The sequence below is a fragment of the Ixodes scapularis genome, unplaced genomic scaffold, assembly GCF_016920785.2.
Source record: "Ixodes scapularis isolate PalLabHiFi unplaced genomic scaffold, ASM1692078v2 ptg000720l_1___fragment_3__unscaffolded, whole genome shotgun sequence".
Taxonomy (NCBI): domain Eukaryota; kingdom Metazoa; phylum Arthropoda; class Arachnida; order Ixodida; family Ixodidae; genus Ixodes; species Ixodes scapularis.
The window spans coordinates 156,676-166,822 of record NW_024610028.1 but is presented as its reverse complement, the minus strand read 5'-3'; positions in this window follow the sequence as shown (position 1 = coordinate 166,822).

Here is a 10,147-nt window from a genome sequence, read left to right as displayed (position 1 = left end):
TCTGCAGAGTAGCGTGACAGAGACAACCCGTTTTCCCCTCCTCTTCCTCCCCCCTCCTCCCCCTCCCTCGTGACGTCACTCGTCACGTCACTAGTGGCCCTCGTGACGTCACTTGTGACCCTAGTGACCCTCGTGAAGGCACTCGTGACCCTAGTGACATTCGTGACGTCACTCGTGACCCTCGCGACCCTCGGGACGTCACACGTGACGTCACGTGTGACGTAATTATTGAAAAAGTCCCATAATGCAATGCGCGATACGCGGACGGCGACGGCGACGTCGCTCAAGCCAGAAATGGGTGGTAAAGAGCTGCGATCTAAAAACTGTGTAATTGCGATTTTGACCACCGCAAGCATCAATAAGCAAAACGAGTTCCTTGTGTTTGTGCTTGCCGAAGCAGGGCTCGATTCCGTACTTCAAGAAGGCACAAACGCTGCTGACTTTTTTGCGACCACGCCTTTCATGTAGAAGATGAATGAAGTGTCAGTTTCATGCACATAAACGTTGCAGAGGTCCAACCAAAGCAGGCGGGAGTAAAAGTGATCCGCTACCGGTAGTTTTGGAAATGGGAGATTTTGGCCGAAGTCTAATTCGAGAACCAGGGCAGTCTCATCATCGCTTAGAGGGCGCTTCTGTTCTTTGTGTTCCTCTACCGTATTCTTGTGGATCTCGTACTCCACTGAACCGCCACTTTCTTGGATCTGATGCTCAAAGCAGAGATCGCGTACATCACTACGAGTTGGGCGAAACGTGAAAGAAACCTTGAGAGTAAAATAGTCACAGAACGTAGAGCGCTCAAGGGAAAGCTCTTCTCCGGTGGCGCTCTGGAAATAATTACCAACAAGTGAGTATAATCCTGCCAGATTGAGCTCAGGGTTTTCGAAGTAGAACAAATCGGAATCGCGACGGCTGTAGCGAGATCGTTTATGTGGAAGGCTCTTGCAAAAAAAGTGATTATCAGGTCTTTTACGTCTTCAGATAGCTTTATTGTCTGCAACGCGTGTTTTCCTCTGCCATCACAGAGCGCACAACCTTCCAGTAGTTTACCTTGCACTTTCTGCACTATTCTATTCGCGATACCGTAAAGCCCAAAAAGAATTGTTTGCTGAGTCTATCCTGCTTGATTTGGTCAGAGGTGTCTTGGTAAATCCACGTACATCTCTTATCTTGATCTGCGATTGTTCGTCTAATTTTCAGAATTATAATTATTCATTCTACCTTGAAATTGAATGGTTAGCTTGCGGAAATTTCCTAGCTTTTATAACGTATCAAACTGGTTTCTCTGCTTTTCGCAGGGCACTTTCAAATGACACTTCTTTTTGCAGCACAATGTCATCACCTCGTACATTTGTGAAGTGAATAGACTTCCCGGCGACGGGGCTCGTGTATTAACATCCCATTTTATATCAAATCGCTGTCTTCTCAATTCATGCATCATTTACCTCATTTCGCTTCTTTCCACTCACAATTCGTTCCCACCGGCGTGCGTTTCGGCAGCGTTTGCAGCCCTTCGTCTCGGGCTTTGACACTTGAGGGTTCTCACTTTCGATATACACGCCACTGCCTGATTCACACTCCATTATCAATTGAAGAATGTTGAACGAACAGAACGGACAGACAAACGTTAAAGTCGCTTGAAGAGAAGGAAGTCTGCACAAGTTCTGCGAAAGCGTCTGCTAAATCAGTGCTCGGACTCCAGTTCTACGCATACGTCGGATAAAGACGAGTGCAAGCGCAAGTTGTTTCGGAACGTCTGTTTATTTATCACATCTGCTAATGTCGCACCTCAACAGCATCCAAATACTTATTTTAACGTCTACGAGTGCCGCGGTACTAGAAAACGTTAAAAGTAAGCACATCGGCAGACGCGCTTAACCGCCTGCTAAAAACGCGGTACTGCGCAAAGGTTATACCTGTGGCGCCATCTCTCGGCGAGAGGAGGGAGAGAGGGGAGGAGGAGAAGGTACGGAGGAGGAGGAGGACACCCACCTCTCCGCACCCTCCCCTTCTCCTCCTCAAGTGGTGCGCTCTAATTCGGCATTACACGAAATCGTAAACGTCTTTCATTTTTTCGTTCTGTGTAATCCTAACTACTTCATTTCAAATTTCTGTCGTTCACGTGTTTTCCGCTCGTGTACATCGATTTTCAACTTGCGACTGAAACTTTGGCACTTAAAAATTTAAAAGTAAACATTTGACAGAGATCTGTCTGGTTGGGAGTAATTAATATTAAAAAATTCGAACACCAACCAAGCCCTTCTGTAGGGACCCAACGTTTCAAGGCCAATTCGGCCTCTTCTTCAGGGGCGACTACGGCTATGGCCGTTGAGGAGCAGTGTTCTTTTCTTTTTCTTCTACGGCGTGTGTCTGGTCTTCTTCTTCTACGGCTCTGCCTTTTTCAATAATGTGACGAAGCCCATTCACATAGGCGGATGGTAAAGCCCCTAGAGATCTGTTGATGTTCTGTGGCGTTGTTTGAATGTGCCATGATTCTAGGAACAGTCTTTTTCGAGGATTTGTCTCAACGTCAACGATGCATGCGTTGTCGAAGTCAATGCGATGGTCCTGGACGTCGCAGTGCTCAGCAACCGCGCTACGCTCGTGATCGAACTTGCGCACGTCGTTTTTATGTTGACGGATTCTCTCTCTAAAGTTCTTCCTTTCGCGGATGTATGAGGCCGCGCAAACCCCGCACGGAATCTTATATACAACGCCTTGGGCCCTTTCTTTACCAGGGCGATCTTTTGGGCGTGGCATGAGTCGTCCAAGGGTAGACACAGGTTTGTGCGCTAGTTGGATACCCTCTTTCGCAAGCACACGTGCCAGTGCCTCGCTTGTTCCGTTGATGTAGGGAACGCTGATGCGGGAGGTTGGGCGGAAATGCGCACTTAACTGTTGCTGCACGTGTCGTTGGTTTCGGCCTACACGGCGGGCAACGCGATGGATGAAGCTGCTCGTGTAGCCGTTTTTCTTAAGGTCAGCAATGACGGTTCGTTCCTCCTTTCTTTTGTCCTCTTCTGATGAGCAGATGGTCTTTGCCCTGGTTAAGAGTGTCCTGACCACCGACGCCTTATGATTGGCTGGGTGGTTGGATTGAAACCGGAGGTAGCGTCCAGTGTGCGTCGGTTTTCGGTATACAGAAAATTTTAGCTGTTCCTTTTGCCGTTTTACTAGCACGTCCAGGAAAGGTAAGGTGCCGTCCTTTTCGCGCTCCACAGTGAACTGGATGGCAGGCTCGATGATGTTGAGATGCGCCAGGAATTTGTCCACTTCAGATTTTGCCAGGACGCAGAAGCAGTCATCTACATACCGCAAGAAAATCTTGGGTGGTGTAGATAATGACTGCAGTGCCTTCTGTTCAATAGCTTCCATGCAGAGGTTTGCCGTGGTGACGGAGATGGAAGCACCCATCGCGGTTCCACTGGTCTGCTTGAAGAACTCCCCCCTAAAGCTGAAATATGTACTGTCGAGGCAGAGCTCAAGGAGGCGGCACAGTTCATCCACGCTGAGGTTCGTTCTGTCGCTGAGGTTTTTGTCTTTTTCTAAAGCGTTCCTAGCCGTGGCGACTGCCAGGGGAACAGGAACACTTGTAAAAAGCGAGATGACGTCGAACGATACCATGGTGTCCTCAGCGCTCAACTTTAATAGTGCAACCTTCTCTACGAAATCGCTGGAATTGCGCACATAGGTCGTCGTATTTCCCACAAGAGGAGAAAAGGTGCGATGAAGATAGTTGGAAAGAGCACGAAGTGGCGAGGTGGTAAAATCTACAATAGGCCGAAGAGGAACGCTAGGCTTGTGAATCTTCGGAAGACCATACAAGCCTGGAGCAGATCCATTCCTACAGAGAAGTCGCAGGTGGAGGCTTCTTGAATCAGGGTGCTTCTTGAAGATGTCCGCTAGAACTTTGTTCATTCTTGCCTGGACTTCTGATGTAGGGTCCTTTGGCAGCTTTTTATAAGCGGAAGTATCAAGAAGATCTTGAACCTTTTTCTCGTAGTCATCACGGTCCAAGACGAGAGTCGAGTTGCCCTTGTCGGCTGGAAGGAGCACAATCTTGTCATCATCTCGAAGCGCTCGAAGTGCTTTTACTTCTTCTTTTGGCAGGTTGTGTCGCTGATGTTGCGGTATCTTAGACAAGATGCCGATCACCTTTTGTCGGGTTCGTTCGCGAGAGCTTGGATTCATGTGCGCGATGCCGTCTTCAAGAGCTGCGACCATTTTTGGCAAAGGCGGCCTCGTTGTGGTCATGTTAAACCCATGGCCCTTGGCTAATACATTAATCTCAGAAGGGGAGAGTAACCTGGACGAGAGGTTCGTGACAAAACTAGCGGTGTTGGTGCTGCGTTGTGTTGTTTGTCCGTTTTGCAGTCTCGAAAACTTTTTGCCTTGAGATACTTGCTGTTTTTCAGCAGCAGTGGAGGCGACACTTTCGGCGAAAGACTGTAGAGATGGGAATACGTCTGGAATGCAGTATTCTAGCTGCCGTCGAGTAAAAAAAAGGTCCAGTTTCTTTTTCTTTAAAGTGGCGTGGCATTCGTGGATGCGGGCTTTAATGAGACGGCGCTCAGCCTGCTCGAGGATCTTGTGTCCTTCCGGCGTATGAACGAGGCGCTTAATGCGAAGGCTTTGGGGAACCACATGGGAGTCCCGGCAGGCAACCGTAAAGTCCAGGTGAGTCTTGAAAATAGAGATGCTCCGAGCAATATTCACATACCGTTTAGCGAGCTGCGCTGTCTCCTCTCCGAAGTCAATGCGTAAGGATTTAAAAGTAAACATTTGACAGAGATCTGTCTGGTTGGGAGTAATTAATATTAAAAAATTCGAACACCAACCAAGCCCTTCTGTAGGGACCCAACGTTTCAAGGCCAATTCGGCCTCTTCTTCAGGGGCGACTACGGCTATGGCCGTTGAGGAGCAGTGTCCTTTTCTTTTTCTTCTACGGCGTGTGTCTGGTCTTCTTCTTCTACGGCTCTGCCTTTTTCAATATTGTGACGAAGCCCATTCACATAGGCGGATGGTAAAGCCCCTAGAGATCTGTTGATGTTCTGTGGCGTTGTTTGAATGTGCCATGATTCTAGGAACAGTCTTTTTCGAGGATTTGTCTCAACGTCAACGATGCATGCGTTGTCGAAGTCAATGCGATGGTCCTGGACGTCGCAGTGCTCAGCAACCGCGCTACGCTCGTGATCGAACTTGCGCACGTCGTTTTTATGTTGACGGATTCTCTCTCTAAAGTTCTTCGTTTCTCCGATGTATGAGGCCGCGCAAACCCCGCACGGAATCTTATATACAACGCCTTGGGCCCTTTCTTTACCAGGGCGATCTTTTGGGCGTGGCATGAGTCGTCCAAGGGTAAACACAGGTTTGTGCGCAAGTTGGATACCCTCTTTCGCAAGCACACGTGCCAGTGCCTCGCTTGTTCCGTTGATGTAGGGAACGCTGATGCGGGAGGTTGGGCGCAAATTCGCACTTAACTGTTGCTGCACGTGTCGTTGGTTTCGGCCTACACGGCGGGCAACGCGATGGATGAAGCTGCTCGTGTAGCCGTTTTTCTTAAGGTCAGCAATGACGGTTCGTTCCTCCTTTCTTTTGTCCTCTTCTGATGAGCAGATGGTCTTTGCCCTGGTTAAGAGTGTCCTGACCACCGACGCCTTATGATTGGCTGGGTGGTTGGATTGAAACCGGAGGTAGCGTCCAGTGTGCGTCGGTTTTCGGTATACAGAGAATTTTAGCTGTTCCTTTTGCCGTTTTACTAGCACGTCCAGGAAAGGTAAGGTGCCGTCCTTTTCGCGCTCCACAGTGAACTGGATGGCAGGCTCGATGATGTTGAGATGCGCCAGGAATTTGTCCACTTCAGATTTTGCCAGGACGCAGAAGCAGTCATCTACATACCGCAAGAAAATCTTGGGTGGTGTAGATAATGACTGCAGTGCCTTCTGTTCAATAGCTTCCATGCAGAGGTTTGCCGTGGTGACGGAGATGGAAGCACCCATCGCGGTTCCACTGGTCTGCTTGAAGAACTCCCCCCTAAAGCTGAAATATGTACTGTCGAGGCAGAGCTCAAGGAGGCGGCACAGTTCATCCACGCTGAGGTTCGTTCTGTCGCTGAGGTTTTTGTCTTTTTCTAAAGCGTTCCTAGCCGTGGCGACTGCCAGGGGAACAGGAACACTTGTAAAAAGCGAGATGACGTCGAACGATACCATGGTGTCCTCAGCGCTCAACTTTAATAGTGCAACCTTCTCTACGAAATCGCTGGAATTGCGCACATAGGTCGTCGTATCTCCCACAAGAGGAGAAAAGGTGCGATGAAGATAGTTGGAAGGAGCACGAAGTGGCGAGGTGGTAAAATCTACAATAGGCCGAAGAGGAACGCTAGGGTTGTGAATCTTCGGAAGACCATACAAGCCTGGAGCAGATCCATTCCTACAGAGAAGTCGCAGGTGGAGGCTTCTTGAATCAGGGTGCTTCTTGAAGATGTCCGCTAGAACTTTGTTCATTCTTGCCTGGACTTGTGATGTAGGGTCCTTCGGCAGCTTTTTTATAAGCGGAAGTATCAAGAAGATCTTGAACCTTTTTCTCGTAGTCATCACGGTCCAAGACGACAGTCGAGTTGCCCTTGTCGGCTGGAAGGAGCACAATCTTGTCATCATCTCGAAGCGCTCGAAGTGCTTTTACTTCTTCTTTTGGCAGGTTGTGTCGCTGATGTTGCGGTATCTTAGACAAGATGCCGATCACCTTTTGTCGGGTTCGTTCGCGAGAGCTTGGATTCATGTGCGCGATGCCGTCTTCAAGAGCTGCGACCATTTGTGGCAAAGGCGGCCTCATTGTGGTCATGTTAAACCCATGGCCCTTGGCTAATACATTAATCTCAGAAGGGGAGAGTAACCTGGACGAGAGGTTCGTCACAAAACTAGCGGTGTTGGTGCTGCGTTGTGTTGTTTGTCCGTTTTGCAGTCTCGAAAACTTTTTGCCTTGAGATACTTGCTGTTTTTCAGCAGCAGTGGAGGCGACACTTTCGGCGAAAGACTGTAGAGATGGGAATACGTCTGGAATGCAGTATTCTAGCTGCCGTCGAGTGAAAAAAAGGTCCAGTTTCTTTTTCTTTAAAGTGGCGTGGCATTCGTGGATGCGGGCTTTAATGATGACAAGAGATGATGACAAGATTGTGCTCCTTCCAGCCGACAAGGGCAACTCGACTGTCGTCTTGGACCGTGAAGACTACGAGAAAAAGGTTCAAGATCTTCTTGATACTTCCGCTTATAAAAAGCTGCCAAAGGACCCTACATCACAAGTCCAGGCAAGAATGAACAAAGTTCTAGCGGACATCTTCAAGAAGCACCCTGATTCAAGAAGCCTCCACCTGCGACTTCTCTGTAGGAATGAATCTGCTCCAGGCTTGTATGGTCTTCCGAAGATTCACAAGCCTAGCGTTCCTCTTCGGCCTATTGTAGATTTTACCACCTCGCCACTTCGTGCTCTTTCCAACAATCTTCATCGCACCTTTTCTCCTCTTGTGGAAAATACGACGACCTATGTGCGCAATTTAAGCGATTTCGTAGAGAAGGTTGCACTATTAAAGTTGAGCGCTGAGGACACCATGGTATCGTTCGACGTCATCTCGCTTTTTACAAGTGTTCCTGTTCCCCTGGCAGTCGCCACGGCTAGGAACGCTTTAGAAAAAGACAAAAACCTCAGCGACAGAACGAACCTCAGCGTGGATGAACTGTGCCGCCTCCTTGAGCTCTGCCTCGACAGTACATATTTCAGCTTTAGGGGGGAGTTCTTCAAGCAGACCAGTGGAACCGCGATGGGTGCTTCCATCTCCGTCACCACGGCAAACCTCTGCATGGAAGCTATTGAACAGAAGGCACTGCAGTCATTATCTACACCACCCAAGATTTTCTTGCGGTATGTAGATGACTGCTTCTGCGTCCTGGCAAAATCTGAAGTGGACAAATTCCTGGCGCATCTCAACATCATCGAGCCTGCCATCCAGTTCACTGTGGAGCGCGGAAAGGACGGCACGTTACCTTTCCTGGACGTGCTAGTAAAACGGCAAAAGGAACAGCTAAAATTCTCTGTATACCGAAAACCGACGCACACTGGACGCTACCTCCAGTTTCAATCCAACCACCCAGCCAATCATAAGGCGTCGGTGGTCAGGACACTCTTAACCAGGGCAAAGACCATCTGCTCATCAGAAGAGGACAAAAGAAAGGAGGAACGAACCGTCATTGCTGACCTTAAGAAAAACGGCTACACGAGCAGCTTCATCCATCGCGTTGCCCGCCGTGTAGGCCGAAACCAACGACACGTGCAGCAACAGTTAAGTGCGAATTTCCGCTCAACCTCCCGCATCAGCGTTCCCTACATCAACGGAACAAGCGAGGCACTGGCACGTGTGCTTGCGAAAGAGGGTATCCAACTAGCGCACAAACCTGTGTCTACCCTTGGACGACTCATGCCACGCCCAAAAGATCGCTCTGGTAAAGAAAGGGTCCAAGGCGTTGTATATAAGATTCCGTGCGGGGTTTGCGCGGCCTCATACATCGGCGAAACGAAGAACTTTAGAGAGAGAATCCGTCAACATAAAAACGACGTGCGCAAGTTCGATCACGAGCGTAGCGCGGTTGCTGAGCACTGCGACGTCCAGGACCATCGCATTGACTTCGACAACGCATGCATCGTTGACGTTGAGACAAATCCTCGAAAAAGACTGTTCCTAGAATCATGGCACATTCAAACAACGCCACAGAACATCAACAGATCTCTAGAGGCTTTACCATCCGCCTATGTGAATGGGCTTCGTCACATTATTGAAAAAGGCAGAGCCGTAGAAGAAGAAGACCAGACACACGCCGTAGAAGAAAAAGAAAAGGACACTGCTCCTCAACGGCCATAGCCGTATTCGCCCCTGAAGAAGAGGCCGAATTGGCCTTGAAACGTTGGGTCCCTACAGAAGGGCTTGGTTGGTGTTCGAATTTTTTAATATTAATTACTCCCAACCAGACAGATCTCTGTCAAATGTTTACTTTTAAATCTTTACGCATTGACTTCGGAGAGGAGACAGCGCAGCTCGCTAAACGGTATGTGAATATTGCTCGGAGCATCTCTATTTTCAAGACTCACCTGCACTTTACGGTTGCCTGCCGGGACTCCCATGTGGTTCCCCAAAGCCTTCGCATTAAGCGCCTCGTTCATACGCCGGAAGGACACAAGATCCTCGAGCAGGCTGAGCGCCGTCTCATTAAAGCCGGCATCCACGAATGCCACGCCACTTTAAAGAAAAAGAAACTGGACCTTTTTTTCACTCGACGGCAGCTAGAATACTGCATTCCAGACGTATTCCCATCTCTACAGTCTTTCGCCGAAAGTGTCGCCTCCACTGCTGCTGAAAAACAGCAAGTATCTCAAGGCAAAAAGTTTTCGAGACTGCAAAACGGACAAACAACACAACGCAGCACCAACACCGCTAGTTTTGTCACGAACCTCTCGTCCAGGTTACTCTCCCCTTCTGAGATTAATGTATTAGCCAAGGGCCATGGGTTTAACATGACCACAACGAGGCCGCCTTTGCCAAAAATGGTCGCAGCTCTTGAAGACGGCATTGCGCACATGAATCCAAGCTCTCGCGAACGAACCCGACAAAAGGTGATCGGCATCTTGTCTAAGATACCGCAACATCAGCGACACAACCTGCCAAAGGAAGAAGTAAAAGCACTTCGAGCGCTTCGAGATGATGACAAGATTGTGCTCCTTCCAGCCGACAAGGGCAACTCGACTGTCGTCTTGGACCGGGATGACTACGAGAAAAAGGTTCAAGATCTTCTTGATACTTCCGCTTATAAAAAGCTGCCAAAGGACCCTACATCACAAGTCCAGGCAAGAATGAACAAAGTTCTAGCGGACATCTTCAAGAAGCACCCTGATTCAAGAAGCCTCCACCTGCGACTTCTCTGTAGGAATGGATCTGCTCCAGGCTTGTATGGTCTTCCGAAGATTCACAAGCCTAGCGTTCCTCTTCGGCCTATTGTAGATTTTACCACCTCGCCACTTCGTGCTCTTTCCAACTATCTTCATCGCACCTTTTCTCCTCTTGTGGGAAATACGACGACCTATGTGCGCAATTCCAGCGATTTCGTAG